Genomic DNA, 7,969 nt, shown 5'->3' with positions numbered 1-7,969 from the left:
TTATAATGAAGAGAATGTCAGTGAAAGTTCAGCACTGGGGTCCATCTTGGTGCAGACTGGTTTGGACCAGTCTGAGCTTGCTCCTTAGCTTGGAGCTTGCTTGTTTCAGCTCTGTAAGAAAAGGGTAGGGCCAGCAGGCAGCAGGGGGTTTCCAGGTGCACAGAGACTATTTCAACCCAGCTATAAGTTGGGGAACATCTGCATACCGATGCACAAAATATAAATGACAGATTAATTAATTTTTACCAAGTGAACTCACCCCAATAACTAAACCTCAGAAGCCTTCCTTATCCCCCTCCCAGTCATTAACTACACTATTATTATTCTGACTTCTATTACTGTAGATCAGTTTTGCTTATTTTTGAAGGTTATATAAATATAACCTATAAATTATATAAATATAATCCTATAGTATGTATCTTTTGTGTCTTGCTTTTTTTGCTCAGTATTACATTTGGGAAATTCATTCATGTGCTTATTTTTGACATAGGAAAAAAGACAAAAGAAAAATTAAATTTCCTTACTACTTACAGCCCATTGACAAGTCCTTGAAACAGGCAGAGTGACCTTCCTCTCAGAACTCAGCTGCCTCTAAATTAATACTTTGCTAAGGGCGGGGCGCCTGGGTGGCACAGCGGTTAGGCGTCTGCCTTCAGCTCAGGGCGTGATCCCGGCGTTATGGGATCGAGCCCCACATCAGGCTCCTCCGCTATGAGCCTGCTTCTTCCTCTCCCGCTCCCCCTGCTTGTGTCCCCTCTCTCGCTGGCTGTCTCTATCTCTGTCAAATAAATAAATAAAATCTTAAAAAAAAAAAAAATACTTTGCTAAGGGCAAAAGGCAATCTTCACTTAACATTATCCTAACTCCCACATGATCCTGTAAGTCTTCTTTAACATATAAAAATTCGTTTGGAAACTTCCTTTATCTCTACTCCCCTAAATACACGTTAACAATCATCCTCCAATCATATGGCCCACTGATATACATCTGAAGGGTCTCAGGATTAGGGTTTTATTAGGCAGTAGTGAATGACATTTTCCTAACAATAGCTAGCCCCCTCAAGGTCCTGGAAACCTTGCTTCCAAAATTCCTTAGAGACTTATGTTACCCCTAACCCCCTCCCAGCTTGAAAGTATATAATCAGTCACCCATCACAACCCCAGTGCAGCTCTTTCTACCCCCGGGTCCTGTCCCCGTGCTTTAATAAAACCACATTTTTGCACTGAAGACATCTCAATTCTTTCTTGGCTGTCGGGTCCAAACCTCAACATTTCCTACATTATTTTGAGCAGTAGCTTCTTATTTTTGATTACCATTTGGTTTAGTGTATAAATATATCATAGTTTGTATTTTCTACTGTCAGTATAAATGGTTTTGTTTCATTTTGTTGTAGACTTAAGATGCTCAGAGTCAGTGATCTATATTCAGTTTTCCACAAACCAAATCTTAATATGCTGTGTTTTCTTTACCACTTATTACAAAATATTTTAATATCCTTTTTTATTTCTTTTCCTTAGCCCATGAGTTATTAGGAGCACGTTACCTAATTTCTAAATCTTGGGGACTTTCTGGATATCTTAATGTCACTAATTTCTAATTAAATTTCATTGTAGTCAGAAAACATACTCTGTATGACTTCAGTTCTTTGAACTATATAGAGATATCTTATGTCCCCAGCGTATGATCTATTTGGAAGAATGTTTCATGTGTATTTAAAACATTTTATTTATTTATTTATTTATTTATTTATTTATTATTTATTTATTTATTTTAGATTATTTATTTGTTTATTTATTTGTGTGAGAGAGAGCACAAGCTGGGGCAGAGAGAGAGGAGAGAAGTTGAGGAGTGAGCCTGATGTGGGACTTAACTCCAAGACCCCAGGATCATGCCCTGAGCCGAAGGCAGACGCTTCACAGACTGAGCAACTCAGGCACCCCAAAAACATCTTTTTAAAAGAATTTGTAGTTCTTGGATGTTTAAATCCATTTGGCTATTGGTTAATAGCATTTGTTCAATATTCCTAAATCTTGACTGATTTTTGTCTACTAGTTCTATCAGTTACTGAGGGAAGGGTCTTAAAGCCACCAATTGTGATTTTTTTTAGATACAAATGCATTTATATATGCAGTTATATCTTTCAGATGAAGCATTATGAAATGTTTCCCTTTACCTATCTTAGTCTCTTATTTTGAAGTCAACTTTATGTGATAGCAATATAGTCACTCTAAATAAATAAATAGATAAATAAATAAATGAATAAATAAATAAATAAAATTTATCTTTTGTAAATAACATGTTAGGGTCATGATATTTTTTTTTTTTACAGGTAACATTCATAGATTTACTTGTAATTACCAAGAGCTCTAAACAAGCCAAATGTCCTTTAATTGGCAAAGAGATAAACTGTGGTACATCCATTCAATGGAATACTACTCAGTCAGAAGAAGGAATATGCCCTGGATGTGTATAATGACTTGAATTCCTTTTTTCCCTCCTGTTACGAGGGTATTATGCGGAGCCAATCTCAAAAGATTCCTTTTATATCATAATCTTGAAATGACAAAATTTTAGTGATGAGAAAAGATCAGTGGCTTCCGAGGGCTAGGGATAGGGTTTGACTGTAAAGGAGTTCTTTGTGGCAATGAAACAGTTCTGTGTCCTGATTGTATCCGTTACATCAATCTATCTATACATCCCCTTTCAAAATAAACACATGTAAGAGGGGACACCTGGGTGGCTCAGTCGGTTAGGCGTCCTATTCTTGATTTTTTTTTTTAATGATTTTTTATTATATTATGTTAGTCACCATACAGTACATCCCCGGTTTCCGATGTAAGGCTCGATGATTCATTAGTTGTGTATAACACCCAGTGCACCATGCAATACGTGCCCTCCTTACTACCCATCACCGGTCTATCCCATTCCCCCACCCCCCTCCCCTCTGAAGTCCTCAGTTTGTTTCTCATAGTCCATAGTCTCTCATGTTTCATTCCCCCTTCTGATTACCCCCCCTTTCTTTATCCCTTTCTTCCCCTACCGATCATCCTAGTTCTTATGTTCCATAGATGAGAGAAATCATATGATAGTTGTCTTTCTCTGCTTGACTTATTTCACTTAGCATTATCTCCTCCAGTGCTGTCCATGTTGTAGCAAATGTTGAGAACTCGTTCTTTCTGATAGCTGAGTAATATTCCATTGTATATATGGACCACAACTTCTTAATCCAGTCATCTGTTGAAGGGCATCTCGGCTCCTTCCACAATTTAGCTATTGTGGACATTGCTGCTATGAACATTGGGATGCATATGGCCCTTCTCTTCACTACGTCTGTATCTTTGGGGTAAATACCCAGTATTGCAATGGCTGGATCATAGGGTAGCTCAATTTTTAACTTTTTAAGGGACCTCCACACTGTTTTCCAGAGTGGCTGTACCAACTTGCATTCCCACCAACAATGGAGGAGGGATCCCCTTTCTCCACATCCTCTCCAACAATTGTTGTTTCTTGCCTTGTCTATTTTTGCCATTCTAACTGGCGTAAGGTGGTATCTCAGTGTGGTTTTGATTTGAATTTCCTTGATGGCTAATGATTTTGAACATTTTTTCATGTGTCTGTTAGCCATTTGTATGTCTTCATTGGAAAAGTGTCTGTTCATATCTTCTGCCCATTTTTTGATTTGTTTATTTGTTTCTCGTGTATTGAGTTTGAGAAGTTCTTTGTAGATCTTGGATACCAGTCCTTTATCTGTAGTGTCATTTGCAAATATATTCTCCCATTCCGTGGGCTGCCTCTTAGTTTTTTTGACTGTTTCCTTGGCTGTGCAGAAACTTTTAATCTTGATGAAGTCCCATAAATTCATTTTATCTTTTGTTTCTCTTGCCTTTGGGGATGTGTCATGAAAAAGGTTGCTTTGGCCGATGTCGTAGAAGTTGTTGCCTATGTTCTCCTCTAGAATTTTGATGGATTCCTGTCTCACATCGAGGTCTTTCATCCATTTGGAGTTTATTTTTGTGTATGGTGTGAGATAGTGGTCAAGTTTCATTCTCTTGCATGTAGCTGTCCAATTTTCCCAGCACCATTTATTGAAGAGACTGTCTTTTTCCCACCGGATGTTTTGTCCTGCTTTATCAAATATTAGTTGCCCAAAGAGCCGAGGGTCCATTTCTGGGCTCTCTATTCTGTTCCATTGGTCTATGTGTCTGTTTTTGTGCCAGTACCATGCTGTCTTTGTGATCACAGCTTTGTAGTACAGCTCGAAATCCGGCATTGTGATGCCCCCAGCTTTGTTTTTCCTTTTCAACAGTTCCTTGGAGATTCGGGGCCTTTTCTGTTTCCATACAAATTTAAGGACTGTTTGTTCCAGTTCTTTGAAAAATGTCCTTGGTATTTTGATCGGGATAGCATTGAAAGTGTAGAATGCTCTGGGTAGCATGGACATTTTAACTATGTTAATTCTTCCGATCCATGAGCATGGAATATCTTTCCATCTTTTTATGTCTTCCTCAATGTCTTTTAAGAGTGATTTATAGTTTCTAGAATATAGGTCCTTTACGTCTCTGGTTAAGTTAATTCCAAGGTAACGTATGGTTTTTGGTGCTATTGTAAATGGGATGGATTCCCTAATTTCTCTTTCTTCGGTCTCGTTATTCATGTATAGAAATGCAACTGATTTCTGAGCATTGATTTTGTATCCTGCCACGTTACTGAATTGCTCTATAACTTCTAATAGTTTGGGAGTGGCTTCTTTTGGGTTTTCCATATAGAGTATCATGTCATCTGCAAAGAGAGACATTTTGACTTCTTCTTTGCCGATTTGAATACCTTTGATCCCTTTTTGTCGTTTGATTGCTGTTGCAAGGACATCTAGTACTATGTTGAATAATAGTGGCGAGAGTGGGCATCCTTGTCGAGTTCCTGATCTTAAGGGAAAGGCTTCCAGCTTTTCCCCATTGAGAATAATATTTGCAGTAGGCTTTTCATAGATGGCTTTTATGAGATTGAGAAATGTACCTTCTATTCCTACACTCTGAAGGGTTTTAATCAGGAAAGGATGTTGTATTTTGTCAAATGCTTTTTCGGCATCGATTGAGAGGATCATATGGTTCCTGAGTCTTTTCTTGTTGATATGATGTATCACGCTGATTGATTTGCGAATATTGAACCACGCTTGCATCGCAGGTATGAATCCCACTTGATCGTGATGGATAATCCTTTTAATGTACTGTTGGATTCTATTAGCAAGTATCTTGTTGAGGATTTTGGCGTCCATATTCATTAGGGAAATCGGTCTGTAATTCTCCTTTTTGATGGGGTCTTTGCCTGGTTTGGGGATCAAGGTAATATTGGCCTCATAGAATGAGTTTGGTAGCTTTCCTTCTGTTTCTATTTTTTGAAATAGCTTTAGGAGACTAGGTATTACTTCTTCTTTGAATGTTTGGTAGAATTCCCCAGGAAAACCGTCCGGGCCTGGAGTTTTGTTATTTGGAATGTTGTTTATCACTGACTCAATTTCTTCATAATTAATTGGCCTGTTTAAGGAATCAATTTCTTCCGGTTTCAATCTTGGTAGTTTATAGGTTTCCAGGAAGGATTCCATCTCTTCCAGATTGCTTAGTTTATTGGCATATAGCTGTTGATAAAAATTTCTAATAATCCTTCCAATTTCAATGGTGCTCATCGTGACCTCTCCTTTTTCATTCATAATTTTAATAATCTGGGTCCTTTCTCTTTTCTTTTGGATAAGTCTTGCCAGTGGTCTGTCAATTTTATTGATTCTCTCAAAGAACCAGCTTCTAGTCCTGTTGATCTGCTCTACTGTACTTCTGGTTTCTGCTTGATTGATTTCAGCTCTAATTTTGGTCAACTGCTTCCTCGTGCGTGGATTAGGCCTGTCCCTCTGTTGCTGTTCCAGCTTCTTGAGGTGAGAATATAAAAACTGCATTTTAGATTTTTCTATTCTTTTGAGTGAGGCTTGGATGGCTATGTATTTCCCCCTTAGGACTACCATTGCAGTATCCCATAGGTTTTGGACTGTTGTATTTTCATTCTCATTGGTCTCCATAAATTGTTTTATTTGATTTTTGATTTCCTGGTTTATCGAGTCATTCCTGAGCAGGATGGTTCTTAGTCTCCAAGTGTTTGAGTTTCTTCCAAATTTTTCCTTGTGGTTGAGTTCCAATTTCAGAGCGTTGTGGTCTGAGAATATGCAGGGAATAATTTCAGTCTTTTGGTATCGGTTGAGACCTGTTTTGTGTCCCAGAACATGGTCTATTCTTGAGAATGTTCCATGGGCATTAGAATAGAATGAGTATTCTTTGGTTCTGGGGTGTAGTGTTCTATATATATCTATGAGGTCCAACTCGTCGAGTATGGCATTCAAAGCCTTTGATTCTTTGCTTAGTTTTTGCCAGGGTGTTCTGTCTATTTCTGATAGTGGAGTGTTGAGGTCCCCTACTATTAATGTATTTTTATTTATATGTCTCTTTATTGTGGTTAAGAGTTGGCTTGTGTATCTTGCTGCTCCCCTGTTGGGGGCATATATATTTATAATTGTCATATCCACTTGTTGAATACTTCCCTTAAGAATAATATAGTGCCCTTCTGTGTCTCTAACTATAGTCTGTAGTTTAAAATCCAATCTATCTCATATGAGAATTGCTACCCCAGCTTTCTTTTGAGGTCCATTTGCGTGAAAGATGGTACTCCATCCCCTTACTCTCAGTCTGAATGCATCTTTGGGTTTGAAATGAGTCTCTTGTAGACAGCAAATGGATGGGTCATTTCTTTTTATCCAATCTGCAACCCTGTGGTGTTTTATGGGATGGTTCAAACCATTTACATTAAGACTGATTACTGAGAGATATGATTTTAATGTTGCCATGTTGCCAGTAAAGTCTTTGTTTGTATTGGCTGTGACTTTCTGTTCTGTATCACTCTTGGGGTCTTTTTACTTTTATAGAACCCCCCGTAATATCTCCTGTAGGGCTGGTTTCGTGGTTACAAAATTGGTTAGTGACTGGCGATTCTGAAATGTCTTTATTTCTCCATCAATTCTGAATGACAGCCTTGCTGGATAAAGGATCCTTGGCTGCATGTTTTTCTCTGAAAGAGCTTTAAATATGCTCCCCCAACCCTTTCTCTCATTCCAGGTCTGCGTAGACAGGTCTGACGTAATTCTGATGCTTTTGCCTTGGTACGTGAGAAATTTCTTTGCCCTGGCCGCTTTCAATACTGTATCCTTGCATCTAATATTTGCGAAATGCACTATGACGTGACGTGGCGTAGGTTTGTCATGGTTGAGCTTGGGAGGGGTCCTCTCTGCCTCTTGGACACGAATGTTTGTTTCCCTTGCTAGATTAGGGAAGTTTTCAGCTACAATTTGTTCAAATATCTCTTCTAGACCTCTGTTTTTCTCCACCCCCTCGGGGATGCCGATGATTCTAACATTGGATCGTTTCATTGAGTCAGTAATCTCCCGTAACCTACATTCGTGGGCGTGGATTTTTTTAAGACCATCTTCTATTTTCATTTTTTCCTCTATTAACCCATCCTCCAATTCACTAACCCGTTCCTCTGCTTCTGCGACCCTGGCCGTCAGAGCCTCTAGTTTTGCCTGCATTTGGCTCATAGAATTTTTAATTTCTGTCAGATTCGCTCTCATTTCTGTCCTTAGGGATTCTATATTCTCAGTAACCTTTTCGTTAATAGTTTTTTCAATTCTACTCATCATTTTGACCATCGTTACTCTGAATTCCATTTCTGATAATTTGGTTACATCCATATCCATTATTTCTGTGGCAGAGGCCACAGACTCACTGTCTTTTCTTTGCTGGGGGGGGGGCTTCTCCTTCTTGTCATTCTGATGAGGAGAGGTTGCGGGGTTTCCAGAGCCCAAATTATTGACTGGGTCCCAGGCCGTGCCCCTTGTTTTATAGGGATCTTAGGGATGTGGGCTTCTTCTTTAAAA

Source organism: Ursus arctos, unplaced genomic scaffold, assembly GCF_023065955.2.
Source record: "Ursus arctos isolate Adak ecotype North America unplaced genomic scaffold, UrsArc2.0 scaffold_12, whole genome shotgun sequence".
In the NCBI taxonomy this organism is placed as follows: domain Eukaryota; kingdom Metazoa; phylum Chordata; class Mammalia; order Carnivora; family Ursidae; genus Ursus; species Ursus arctos.
Note: the sequence above shows the minus strand (reverse complement) of the source record.